Raw genomic sequence first — 7,500 nt, 5'->3', positions numbered from 1 at the left:
GATACTTAAGGTACTTTTTTATTGTTATCTTTTATAGGGTAATATACCAGAAAAGTATGAAGTTTTTTATTGTGAAACTAACACGAGTGAATGCCTTTTTGAGAATTATGTATATTGTGAGTAATATATGATGGAATGAGTGTGAAAGATTGAGTGGAGGCGCAAACCATAAGGTATTTATGAAAATTTGTAATATTTTTTATACGGACTTTAAAATTTTTTACTGTGTATCTTCCTCATACTCATGTAAATGATGTCTCCTGCGAAGTACAAGTTGTACATGTGCACTTGCATGAACCTAGCCTAGGCTCTTGCCTACGTACATTGCCTATCAACACAACTCATTTGATGTAATTTAGATATGTTGATAAGCCTTTTATCACTAGCATTTTTACCAGTTTCAATGAGAGCACTCTACCTTGTTTCCATTACTGGGCATCAGCATTTAGTTGTTTTTTAGAAACTGAATGCCAGCAATTTAAAGTTTTGGGTAAATATGCAGAACACTGAACAGGTGGCCTGAGCCTCTGTTTCATGCAAGTTTTTATCTGTGAACGACTGCAATTCCTTGGTCTTATTTACTCTTTTTTGTGTCCAGAGTGGAGGCACTCTGGAGTAAGATAACAAGACACATTTTTATGTGGCCTAATATAGAGAAATAGTGATGTCAGATGCTTTACTAAACTTTCATCTAGCATTTAATATCTACAAATGCTTATTTAATTCTTAAGTCTAGGGGTATCTCATGAGAGAAGTACCCCAGAAACAGTGTAATGGCACGTGTGAATACTACAAAAAGTGGCATTATAGGATTATGTCCTTGTTCAAGTCTGGGAAAAGTTTAATGTAAATCTGAAAGGAGTTCAATTTTTGAATAGGAATTTTTTCTTTTTTCTTGTAGACTTGTCTTTGGTCTTCTTGTTTCTTTTAAATATTACCGGTTCATTTTAAATCAGGATAAAGAAATAAGGTATATTTATTTTTTGTGAAAATGTTCTTTGTATGTGTGAAAGACCAAAATTTATGCTTATGTCCAGGAATTGCACACTTCATTTAATGCATAAGCAGCTCAGAAAATATAATTAGGCCAAATATCATGTTAAACTTGAATTTTCTAGTTATGCTGGCAATTTTTTTTCCTTTATTTATACCTAATGTTAATAGTTTTATCTATGTAAGAAATAGAAATCCTCACTGCTCAAGATGTGATGATTGTTATATGAGCAAATGGCATTTACACTTGCCACAAAACAAAACAAGAAAAATAAACATAAACTAACCAAAATGGAAAACATTCTTGTCAAAAGTTAAATATTGGATTTGTTCTACCATAGACAAAGTCATGGTCAGGGGTATTATGAAACTAGGCAACCCCAAACCCCAAGAAAGTTCTGTATGGCTGGAGTAGCAGTAACTCCTCACGGCAGGTCAACACTTGTTTAATTATCACTGTACAGCCCATAGTTGTTACACCAGAATCATAAAATACATGTTTTATGTTCTATTTCTATATTGTGTTTCATTTCTTTGTTTATCCTTCTGACGGAGGTGGTGGGGGAGTTCAACAAGCATGTTCTTTGAAAGACTAAGGTAATTAAGTAATTGTAATATACTGAGAAACAAGATAACATGGAATAAATATGTTTAGGAAAATGTGAAGCTGATGTAATTTATGCTACAATACAGTTTCTATTTTGTGTAATTGATTCTGCTTAATAGTGAATGTCAGATTTTTTTTATTTTAGATTAATTTTGGAGCTGGTAGATATCAAAATAGTGTCTGAATTAGAATAGCATTTGCAAAATAAGTGAAACAAGATTCCTCTCTGTTTTGCATTTCTGGAGGCCCTTTGCCTGATGTCGTGGGGGGGCTTAGGAGGCGAAGACTGGGACCCAATGCTGGGGAACTCCCCTGCTTTGGGACTCAGCCCTCGATGCATGGTCTTTTTTCCCCTCCTGCTTTTTTGTTTCTGTCTCTTCCCCAACCCCTTCTACTATCACTTTCTAAGGTGTGAGAGCCGTACTGAAAGGATGAAAGGCTGACTGTGCCAGTACTGAACAGCCTGAGGGAGCCATGGGCACAATATTCCCATTTTAGTTGTCTAGCCCTTGCCCCTCAAGGGGACCCTGAAGAGTGAACTATTTCTCTCCACAACATATTCCAGGTTTACCATGGCTAATAATGAAGATGTTGTATCCTTATTAGGGGCAATGAGGCTTGCCCCTTCATCATATAGCCCCACCAGTTCAAACTCTCTGATTCCCTGACTCCAGGCTCTTCTTTCACCACGACTCTGAACACTGCAACTACTCCAATATCTACTGCAGCCCCAACACATTCCCTTCTCCCTCTCCGCACTAAACGTTCCACCCCTTCTCCTACCACACACTCACCTCCACCTACATTTGCCTCTACTCCTCAGACACCAGTCTCCACTTCCCCCCTCATAAGAAAACCTTTGTCTCACAAAACTCCCCAACAGAAACTCTTAAAGATTTTCAAAACTATCTACTGGAGTTCCAAACTCCACCCTCAAATTTCTCCACACTCAAAGTAACTGCCGATATCCTTCATACTCCTACTTATATTTCTCTATGCTCCCCTTCTCTTCATTTAGATTTTCATTGGTCAGTTCTAGACCACTTTCCCTATAGTGACCACTTTCCAGTTCTCCTCTCTCCTACTTCATATGTACCACTTCCTAACTCCCTGGAACAGAAACCTCTACAAATGAGGCACCCCTAATCAACTAAAAGAGCATCCACCGTTCATCGTCGTACAATTTGAAACAGTTTAACAAATAGCTGGCGAAATTATGTTTCCTCAATTACATCTTTTACATCTATCTCAACTGTTTGGCGCCAGATCCATAAACGATCTCTGATCCTCTCCAAGTCACTGATGAACTAGGAGATTATTTCAGCCAGGTCAGTAGTGGTTCTCACCTTTCACCACACTTCTCTTCTATTAAGACCATTAGGGAATGCACCCCCATTATCTTCACCCTATCCTCTGCTGAGTCCTATAATGCTCCTTTTTCTTCCTCTGAACTCAATGCTGCCTTATAGTCGTACCGCAACACTCATGAAGGCCCCAATGGTATTCACTACAGTATGTTCCGACATCTTCTATCTTCCTCTCTATCCTTCCTATTAACAATTTTCAACCACATATGGACACCAGGAAATTTCCCTTCTCTTTGGTGAGAAGCTCTTATCCTCCCCTTCCTGAAACCCAATAAATTGGGCACCCTCCCCCAAGATTACCACCCCATCGCTCTAACTATCTGCTTGTACAAACTACTAGAGCGAATGGTTTTTCTGCTTAACGCATGCCTGAAATACAGCTGACCCCTTTGCTCATTTCGAGACACATATTACATCTGTACGCCATGATTTCATATTAGCCATATTCTTTGACCAAGAAAAAAGCATACTACATGGTGGTACTATATTCTCTCACAATTATCTTCCCTAGGCATATGCAGAAACATGGGTATTTATATTCTTTCCTCTCCAAATGCACTTTCCAGGTTAAAATTGCCTCTCCCACATCATCCTTCTTTCCTCAGTTTGAAGGCATCCCACAAGGCAGCATGCTTAGCACCACTTTATTCCTTCTTGCTGTTAATGCCATTGTCTCAGTTTTACCACCAGGAGCCCAGTCATCACTATATGTTAATGATTTAACCATCTTTGCCTCCGGCCAATTCCTTCAGTCTGCAATATTATCAGTATCTTCCTGGGCCACTAACCATGGCTTCCACTTTTCTACCTCCAAATCTTTCTTCATCCTTTTCTATTGCATATGTGTAGGTCCCTAACCTCCACTCTATTTATATGGCACTCCACTCCAGTACCCTTCCTCTGGAAAATTCTGAATCTTACATACTCCATATATATATCCTGGGCTTCAGATCGCAATACTCTCCTCCAGCTTCATGTTACCTTGATCCTCTCCACTCTCGAATATGGATGCCATATCTACTCCTCTGCCTCAATCTTACTTCCAACCATTGCTTCTTCTCCACGTTTACCTACTCCTTTCTCCATCCACATAGATACTCTCCTCTCCCATTACCCTCTTTCCCCATCTCTGACCTCTTCTGTTTTCTGTCCATTCCGTCCCTCCATGGGTTACCCCCTATTTGCTCCTCCGTTTTCCCTGACCCACCAAAATCAAGTATTCCCCCAGCTGTCCTTTTCACCCACTTCCTTGACCATGTCTCCAGTATTCATGATTACACGGATGGTTCCAAATCCACCTCTGGTGGTGGTTTTGCAATAGCTTCCCCAACTTGCACTTTCAAATACCTCCTCCCTCCTAAATCCAGTGTCTTTACTACAGACCTGTACACACTCTTTCCTGTCGTAAGACACATCTACTCACTCCCTTCTTCCTCTTTCTTGAGACTCCCGTTACTCAATAACTCTTATAAAGTCAGTACACTTAACCAACCCTCTTGTTTGTAAAAAAACTGGTTGTTCTACCTGTCCACATGCCATAAAACAATCAGATTTTGCTTGGTGCCTAGCCATGTTGGAATCACCGGCAATGAACAGGCAGATACTCTGTGCATGCTACGCCGCTATGTCCATATCACACCAACCACGTTTCTCACGTATTCCAGCCACTTTAAAACTTTGTATAATCGATGATAATCTTTCTGGTCAAGTCTCCACACTAATATATTACATACTGTAAAGCTATCAATCTCCTCCTGGTCAGCTCCGTTTCATCGGAACAGACGTTGGGAGATTATCTAGTGTCACATTCTCACCCACCCCTATGTTCCCTATGCAATGTCCCTCTTTCAGTTTCACACATTCCATTGTCCTGTCCACACTGCTTTCCCCACCTATCTTCTCTTCACCAACCTCCCAACCTATCAGACATCCTTACAGAATCTCACACTGTTCTTCCTCAGAGGTATACATATCCTTCACTTGATCTAACACCTTTACTTAACCCGACCTTAACCTATTCACTCATCAACTCCTCTGCCCAGCTTTAACCTTTTCAATACTAATCTAGATAGCTGACGTATAGCAACTAACCACTAACTCAACCGCCCTTCACTACCCTTTACTATACCTTCCAATAGTGCTACATGACCTTAGATTTCTAGCACATTTATTTTGCTTTTAACTATTAACCATTTTAAACCAAGGGCCTCTCATTGCAACCGAATATCCACCATTACTCTGCATGCAAATAATCTATACATCTGTTAAAAGAGGCCACCATACCCATGCTTGTTGTCATCGTGGGTGGCATGGGGATCACCCCTTGCCTTGAGCCTCGGTTCAACTAATTATCCATTGTCTTTTCTTCTCCCCCTGTCCTTTTCTTTTTCAGCCCCTACTGGCCACTTCCTATGGTGTAAGATCCATGTTGAAAGATGAAAGGCTAGCTTTGTGTCAGTCCTGAACTGCATTGGGGATCCTTGGTCAATCTACCCCTAAATAGGTAAACCATTTCTTTTCCTCACACATTTAGAGTTCTCCATGGCCAATAATGATTTTTTTGCCCTTATTAGGGGCACTGAGGCTTACCCCTTGAACTAGCATTTCTAAATTTGATTTCTCTGGTTTTCCTTCTGAATATGTCCATTCCTATCTCAACATCTTTCTCCTTCATTTTCTGTTCACTTTTCCCTTAACACTACTCTCTTCTTCCCATCCTTGTCCTTCCACTAGTTCCACAAACCTTTTGAGTACTCTTTATTTTTTCCCTAGCCAAGTGGGATCAATTGTCATTCTCCCTACATCCCCTTAGTCTGACAATACCCTCCTCTTCTAACAATGTCTCCAAAAGTAAGATGGCACAGTTTCCTTTTACAGCCATTCCAGTCAATCATTCACGCCTGGCTGACCTCACTGGCAAACCTGTTCTTGCCCAACCTCACTCCTTCCTTAATACTAGTACCTCAACTGTTTCCATTTCTCTGGCTGTTTGCCATGTCCACAACAAGGATTGGTCAGACTGTGAAAACGACCTGCTTGCCTGCCTTGTTGGCTATGATTCGGTAGCAGTACAGTGAGACACTATTCCTCTCATAAGTTCTACACCAATATTGCCAAGATTAGCTTCTGTACATATTTGGTGTTTTGGCTATCGCCACAGCCAATTCAGTCATGACTATTCAAATCACTCTGCACAATCACACACCTGTGCCCAGTGTGGTAGTTCCCATAATGTATTTTATAGGAGCTGCCCAGCCAATGCCCAGTCTGCTTTGTGCTGATAATCCTTGAAGGAGGTTTATTGAGAAAGAAGGCAATTTAACCTTTAATATTAGGCAAAATTTCATTGAGTTTTGGTATATTTTATATAGAGTTGTATTACATCACATTACAAAAGAATCACAAGACCTTATTAGTCAGCCTTTGTTGAAAATGTAGAGAAGATAAAAAAAAAATATATTTAATTTTAGCCATACTTGTAAGAAAGCAGAAACAAACTACAGAGGAAACAGACTGCATATTTTCAATAATCATTCAGTTGTGGGAAATGAACTTGGTTAAGAGGCAAGAAATGTTGAACATGTGTTAACTACTCTGCTGTTTATTCTGCATAATTATCAAAGAAAATTAAATGAAAATAAATAATTACATGTCTTGTCATAAGACTCATTACTTGGTATGGTTTATATTTACATGTAAATGTTCAAATGTTATCATTTGAAGATATACTAACATTATCTACTGATTCCTTATAAACTTGAGACACAAGCTAAACAGAAATCACTGTGCATGCTGGGTACAAACTTTAAAAACTTTATGGAACTATTTATCATATAACTGACTGTTTTTCAAGATCATCATCCACCATGATAATGACCAAAATTCCTTCAGAGTTCCCCTAGATCCCTACAGAAGACTCTTAGATATTACAGACATAATTGTGAATTTTGTACCTGTGACAGTGCTGATAATTTTGTCAAGCAAAACCTTAATACTTATACATCAATTTTTCAAATCAATCTGAACACTAAAAAGTATGAAGACCATTTTGAAAGGTATTTTAATCAATTTGAAATTTATGAATAGGAACAAGTACATTATTTGGCTTTTTATATATAACCTTTATTTCATAATCTTTTTCAGAGTCTATTATAGAAATAGACAACTGAAACAACACATCTATCCTATTTGTTCAATATATAGTTTTTTTGTTTTTTTTACTTACAATTTCTATAAAATGATATTCACATCAATAAGATTAAATTTGTGGATTATGAAGAAGAATGTATATGAATAGCTAAATTTTGAACAACTTTGGAAGGATGTTTTCTGCTTACCTCAAATGCTTAAATTTTTCTCACCTTGAAAATGAAATGCTTGTTTCTCATTTCTGTAGATACTTTTCTGTTAATATTGTGCCATTTTAATAAACAAATTGTTGCTAGCTGTTGAGAACTTCCTTTTGGTAATCAATTCATGTTATTTACTTGCCAACTTGAATATTTGAGGATAAAAAGAATACCAAGCAACTAA

At 38.4% G+C, this 7,500-nt stretch overlaps 1 long non-coding RNA gene across 1 annotated transcript in view; it reads left to right on the top strand.

Annotated features, from left to right (window-relative positions):
- LOC125041670 overlaps positions 1–1,510 on the top strand; it is a 3,332-nt gene extending 1,822 nt beyond the window's left edge. The window contains exon 2 of the long non-coding RNA XR_007116314.1: positions 1–1,510. This exon is cut by the window's left edge and continues 678 nt beyond it. This is a non-coding gene — a long non-coding RNA (uncharacterized LOC125041670).
- Positions 1,511–7,500: the final 5,990 nt, after the last annotated feature.

Source organism: Penaeus chinensis, chromosome 31, assembly GCF_019202785.1.
Source record: "Penaeus chinensis breed Huanghai No. 1 chromosome 31, ASM1920278v2, whole genome shotgun sequence".
In the NCBI taxonomy this organism is placed as follows: Eukaryota; Metazoa; Arthropoda; class Malacostraca; order Decapoda; family Penaeidae; genus Penaeus; species Penaeus chinensis.
Note: the sequence above shows the minus strand (reverse complement) of the source record. Positions and strands in the feature narration are given on the sequence as shown.